The sequence below is a fragment of the Callorhinchus milii genome, unplaced genomic scaffold (assembly GCF_018977255.1).
Source record: "Callorhinchus milii isolate IMCB2004 unplaced genomic scaffold, IMCB_Cmil_1.0 Scaffold4, whole genome shotgun sequence".
Lineage (NCBI taxonomy): Eukaryota > Metazoa > Chordata > Chondrichthyes > Chimaeriformes > Callorhinchidae > Callorhinchus > Callorhinchus milii.
In genome coordinates this window covers 34,136,742-34,143,688 of record NW_024704745.1, presented here as the reverse complement: position 1 = coordinate 34,143,688, position 6,947 = coordinate 34,136,742, and positions in this window count along the sequence as shown.

The following is a 6,947-nucleotide window of genomic DNA, read 5'->3' as shown; positions in this document are numbered from 1 at the left end:
CTGTTCAATCTTACATTTTAAGACAGTTATTTTACAGGCTAAGATTATGAGGAATTTCAGACGCACACATATTGCACTTTAGTATAAACCACTGCTAAACATGTTTACTGTGAGACCAGGAAACAATAAATCAATATATTTACAGTAAGTAACTTTGCATGGTGTATATTCCCAACAAGGATAGAAACTCCACCTGGATCTGGCTTTACTTTATTTGATTCGCATTTCAGAACATCCACAATTTAACAATACTTGTATTTGGTAATTCATGCATTTAGTGTAGTGGCTTTCACATTGGGAGGACGTCTGAAACAGATTACAGGATTTACTGTGAAGTCAGTGACTGTTTTCGGCCCAATTGTGCACAGCAATGTCCCCAAAACACCCATGACGTGAATGATCAATTTTATTCGGGAATTGTTGGCCAGGACAACAGGAGAAACTCTCTTCTCTTTTCAAATAGTGCCATGGGATTTTTAACGCCCACCTTAACAGGCAGACCTGGGCTTGGTTTAACATCTCATCTGAAGGACAGCAAATCTCCAACAATGCAACACACCCAGAGATTACATTGGAGTGTCATCTTAGACTACGTGAGTTCAAGCCCTGGCTTGGTATGTTACATCACATAAAATAAATCTATTCAGGTCAAAGGATGCAAGAATAAATTGAAGAAACTGAATTACTGACTCTATGTCTTTTTTAACAATTTTGGGTGGTAGCAGTGTTGTAACAATGACAAAATAGACTACTGAAATATTATTTAGCAAATATTGTGTAATGCTCAGACACCTCCTAACCATAATAGCAGACAAAAATAATGTTTTAAGCTGTCAGTTTTTGCTAGCTTACTTACTGAGGAAAGTTTCTTGAAGGATGCATCAAATATGAATCATCCTTTGGAATAGTTAATTCTGAGTAACAGAACAATTAAGGTGACATGAAGTTTTAATTTCAAGGTTTTCCCAAACTAAACTTAATGAAGTCCTGCATCAGAATATAAAATATAGGTTGGCTGCATTGTCACTCAGCCCATCAAACTTCTACTTTCATTTCAGTTCTTGTTCAGAATCCAAATATAACCTTCTTCCTTGTCCTGATACCGCATCTAAATCCTTCCATTCCCGGATAAATTAACTCATCAATTCAAAATCCTACCATTTATTGTTGAACGGACAAGTTAGCATTCCGTAGTCTGGATGTTCACTTTGGCCGTCATCCAAATTGTTTTTATTACATTGATACGTGATTTTCGTGTGTAAATTGTTTGAGATGTTTGTGATGTGAGAATAATCAAATTAATTTTAATCATTTTAAATTCACTTGATTTTTAAAAAAATTCCACTTTAAAATGTTATGTTATAGCTTAAGGTTGCAATTGTTTTATGTAAATTAACTCAATAAGAAAGCTCAAAACATCTGATGGTCAATATATACAAGAAATAATGACTTATGTCTCAGGCCACTGCAGCTGCTGGAGGTCATTTATGAGGTAACGAATTTTATTTGTTCATTATCTTGTTCCACTTGTTTCCATTAAACTCCAAGGTGAGCTGCCTTGAACATAGATAACATTGTTGCTTATGGGGGAAATGCCCGCACCAGGCTCCGTGACCCCATCAACCCTATCCTCGCCCGACTCCACCACCACACAGAGGATACAGTTCAAGATCCTGCTCAGCGGGCTCTGACCTGCCTCATGTCCTGCACCTCGCTCGCCCCACTATCGGCAGGCGGGCCTTCTGCCACTCTGCCCCAACCTTCTGGAACTGCATCCTGCAGTCCCCTCCGCCTCGCTCCCTCCCTCGCCACCTTCAAGACCAATCTCAAGACCCTCCTCAAGACCCTCCCCAAGACCCTCCTCTTCGACTGTGCTTTCAATCTCCCTGCTTCCCTCCAGGCCCTTTCCCTGGTCTCAGCTCCTGGTTCATTTCTATAATGTATTAGCATTAGCATTCTAGAAAGATGAGAACAATTGGACCAAAAGATTTTTTTCATCCAATCCTCTCTTGTAATCTCTCCTGGACCTATGAAAGTTTGTGCAGTAATTGAAATTTTGAAAAATAAAATGGCTGCAATGAAATAATAATAATAATATTAATCCTTACATTTTGTACGGCACAATTCACATTGGAAGGACATCCCAAAGTACTTCACAGGATATATTATAAAGCACAGTAACTTTGTGTTTGTGGGTGAAATAAGAAAGTGAATGGATAGTTTCTCTTGCACGTTTAGCATTTCTTATACTTTCATATGTTTTAATTCTAAAATGAAATTTAATTTGACCAGGTGAAGACCCTAACAATTTGAGGATACATTACTTGAGAAGGAAAAACTTTAGGGGGAGAAATTTCACCAGAATCTAGATTTACTCCATTACTCACCATTTTAAAGAGCCCAGAATTTGGCAAATTGTTGAATTTAGTGTTAACTTAGCAGCTTTTCAAAACAGAGATGGCCAACAGGTCCATTGCCGCTAGATGGCGCCTCACACAAATTCAATAAAAACAAGAGGAAGAAGCAATATTTACCATAGTTCAAACATTGTAGTTTATATTTTTATTTCAAGATGTATGAAATACCTAGTGCATTTTGCTTTGTTTTCAAATGGAATCAATAACAACATGGTTCTATCGCTTCTTCTTTTTGTCTTGTTGATCATATGTGAGAGCACCACTGACCAGCGATCGACCAGGTGAAGACCCTAACTTAAATAAAAAAACATATAGACAGCAGGCTTCAAAATTAAGGCTGTATTTAAGAATTGCCAAACTCTGAATGCTGCATGAATAGAGTAACTCTAAACCCAGGCTGAATTTCTGACCTGGGATGTGGAGAGAGGTTAAAAATGATCTCTGCGTTTCTGGTCTTCTTCTCAAAGATGGATCAATTTCTCTGATCAAAGTGATAGGACATTACAAGGTCATTGTGGTTACCAATTTTTTTTAAAATGTCCTAAAAGTTGCTGGTTAACATTAGGATTGTAAGTTCATCTTGTGCCCATTTACACACAAAAGGTACAATATTTATGTCCAGACAAGCTCAGTGTTTCCTGGTTCCAGTTTTAATTCTTGCATTGATGGCTCTACTAGGAATACTATTACACCAGCGTTCACTGTGCTTTGGGGTTGCAATCTCGGGAATTCAGATCTCGTATGGTAATGATGCTCCCAAAATTCCTAAAATTAATTGAAGGGAATCCCGGGACTTGGGGATTGTATGAAGACTGATTTCAGATGGAAGGGTAGGACATGTTTCTCCGCTCTACTAAAGTGGGCTGCATGTTTCAGCGAGAACAAGCCAGCATGTAGACATGCAAGTGTTTAAACCTGCAAGGCGCCCTCCCCCACCCCTACTCAATACATCATAACAACAGCAACAATGACTTGCATTTATATAGCACCCCTCACACAGATAGTGTCCCAGAGCACTTTAAATAAGGGCATCTTAACACATCAGATACTCTGCCTTGGAAATCAGCTTCACTAGATTGTCCTATAATAGAGTCCTCTATTATAGGAGTCATTATCCTGGAGTCCTGTAGCTCAGTGGTTAGAGCACTCGCCTCGCAAGTGAGACACCTGGGTTCAATTCCAGGCAGGGTGAAACCTTGGGCAAGTCTCCTTACTCCACACACGTAATAATCCCTCACAAAAACAAAACAATAATAAATTGGTCATTTTTACTCCACGACTGTTTGTGGGATACTGCTGTGCGCAATTGGCTGCCGTGTTTTACCCACAAATATACAGTCAATTCACTTTACAGCACATTCTGTGAAGTGCTTTGAGACGTCTAGAAGATGTGAAAAGCGCTATATCAAATGCAAGGATTGTTATTATTATTAATAAGATGGTATCTTTCTCTTTCACTATTTTCTAAATTACATTCACACATCTTTGTATATTATAATTAAAGTACGTTGAATTGATATCCACACTTAAACGGAAACCCAAAGGGGTGGGGGGGGGGCAAACCGGAATTTCCGGCTAAGTGTAAATATAAGTACGTTATAACGTAATTGTTTGAATCCTGCAAATAAGCTATTTTTTACTTGTGGGATTCAAACAATCTGAGTCAAAGTCAATATCCTGGGCCTCTGTCTGTTATGCTGGGGATTTACTGTACTCTGAAAAGGCTCAATCAAAGAACATAATGTGCATTCACTATCAAATTAAATAGTGTGCAACATCTCCCTGACTCAGTTAACCTTTCCAGTTGTCATTTGGCGAATCTAAACTTGGGAAATGGGAAACAGGTATAGGGATTTTTTGTGCCTCTTTCCTTGAGTTAATGATCCACTGACTCAATTTTTGTCCTGGTTGCATCTCAGAAGACCTTTATTAGTCATTCATTATTTCAGTTATCTCAGTCTCTGACAAGTCACTGAAAAGCTTCTGTAACAATTACCTATTACTTATGATGTTCATGAGTTGCATGTCATCTTAATCTGACAGCAATGGGAATTTATTTTGATCACCATTCCTGGCAGGGCATTCCACATTCTAACAACTCTCAAATCCTCTTCCTTGTAATCACCTTCTGCTCTTTTCATAATTATTTGAAATTGATGCTCTCTAGTGACTGACTCACTGGCAAATGGAAATAATTTCTTTCTATCTTTTTATTTATATAAGACCCCAGATCAGTCCTCCTTTATGGTTCCGAGCCCTTTGGGATGCAGCCACCGGGTTTCCTCCAGCCCATTCCAATGTCCAAGATGAAGGAGTGAGGTGGATTTATGGCAAACACAGAAAGTGGCTTCAGTGAGGGAGGGCTCTGACCTACATTGACCTGTTGCTAAGCACCCTGGAGTCAGAGGCAGCTTCACAGAGGGCACGTCTATTTGCCATGGCCCCTCGCATGAGGACCTGGATTGAGCAGCTGGTGCTGAGTAAGCCTGGTACGCAACTATCCTATAAAGATCCTCCCACCACACTGAAGGCAGATATAGCTGAAGAAGAAACTCTTAAAGCGTTACTTGGAGTCCGAGTTCGTGAACATGTGTTCGTACATCCAGTGCCTGGATTGGCTTGCAGAGAGGCAAGTAGCTGCTGTTTAAGCTGCGCAACTCCAAATAGTGGAACCGTCACTAAATGCGAAGGTATGTGTGCCCGAGCTGCAGACAGCAAGATAGTGGCAATGCTCTCGCGCATTTCATGCTGTGTTGTGTGAAGCTCGCAGGTGGCTCCTGGTACCCACCATCCACCTAGTGAGAGCTCAAACCCGTGCTTGTCGGATGTCAACTAATCAACTAGTGGCTATGCTTGGTGGGGGGGTGGGGAGAGGTAAGCGGAGTCTCCATGGAGCTGAACTGGCTCCAATGTGACAAGTGACATGTTTTGCCCACAAAATATAGTCAATTCACTTTACAGTATATTCTGTGAAGCGCTTTGAGACGTGATAAGGCTCTATAATAAGTGCAAGGATTATTATTATTATGTTTGGCAATGAAAGGTCAGATTCAAGCTAATCCTCTGTGGCAGTTTTGTTAGGCCAGTTTCTGAGCCAGGTGAGTCCGCAGTACTCTAGCGCATTGCTGCTGACAGGCCATCAGACTTGGAAGGGCAGACCAGTCACTGGGGACAGGGATTCTGCCCACTCAGCTCCCATTAACTTTACAAGACAAATCTCTAACAGGTAGGGTGATCCAAGTGCTTCCCTTACAACAGACAGACCCCACCATTTGGTGACTCCATCACTTGCAATCCAGTGTGGACTGTCTCTGGGCAAAACAGATCAGAATGTAATATAAGAAAGGGAAATGTATATAAATTGCTTGTCCTTCGGGGAATCTCACCAACTAGTGAGAACTCAGCTCTGAAACAACTTTGGTCAGAATCAAGATTTTTATCAAAAATAATGCTCAGGCAGAAGATTACACAATGCCAGTGAAGTTAAATAATATTATAGTAACAACAACAACAACAACTTGGATTTATATAGCGCCCTTCATGCCGGACGGTGTCTCAGAATGCTTCACAGTAACAGATCCCGGGGCCAAGCCAGGGGGAGGAGGAGGAAAGTGACCAAAGGCACGATCGAAGAGAAAGGTCTTCAGCAGAGAGCTGACAATAGGAAGAGAGGGAATGAGACGAAGGGAGTGAGGAAGGCAGTTCCAGAGCTTAGGGGCACAGTGGCTGAAGGCATGGCCGCCGAGGGTGGAGCGGAGAACTCGGCAATAATTAGTAATAATTATTATATTCCTTGCATATTATACAGCGGCCTTCACATCGGGAGGTTGCATCAAAGGACTTCACAAGATTTTCTGTAAAGTGTAATGATAGTTCATTTGGAAGCAAAAACGGCAACCAAGTTGCACACAGCAATGTCCCACAAACAGCCATGAAGTGAATGATCAATTTTTTATCTGGGGGATTGTTGAACAGGACACTGGGAGAAACGTCCTGCTCATTTTAGGATCTTTAACGTCCAAGTGAATAGGCAAATAGGTCAGCGGTTTAACATCTCATGTTTATGAAGTTACTAAATTATGTAAAATATTTACTTTACAACTACTGGAGAAGCAGCATTTAGTGATGTTGTTTATTGTCAGATATCACCTTGTCACATTTGCATATTTTGCTACTTATTCATTTAGTTTCATCATTTTATTTCTTAGTAGCCGGGTCTAATCAACAGTAATGTTACCAAACTGCGTGGTTATGCTTCCATCAGTGGGAATAAGAAATTTTTTTAAAAAAATTGTATTATAACACAGTTCAGAATTACTCAAATATATGGTTTTAAAATTAAAAAACGAAAATGATTTTTTCCATTTTAACTTACTAGATTGGTGCTGAGCACACCAGGGTGCTAGCTTCTGCATTTTCTCCCATGCAGTCTGTTTCCTATTTACTTGGTTCCTCCTTATCTCAGTTGGATTTGTACCCTGGCTCCCTTGTAACTTTAAATGGCTCACTAACAGTCTGGATACAAGAACT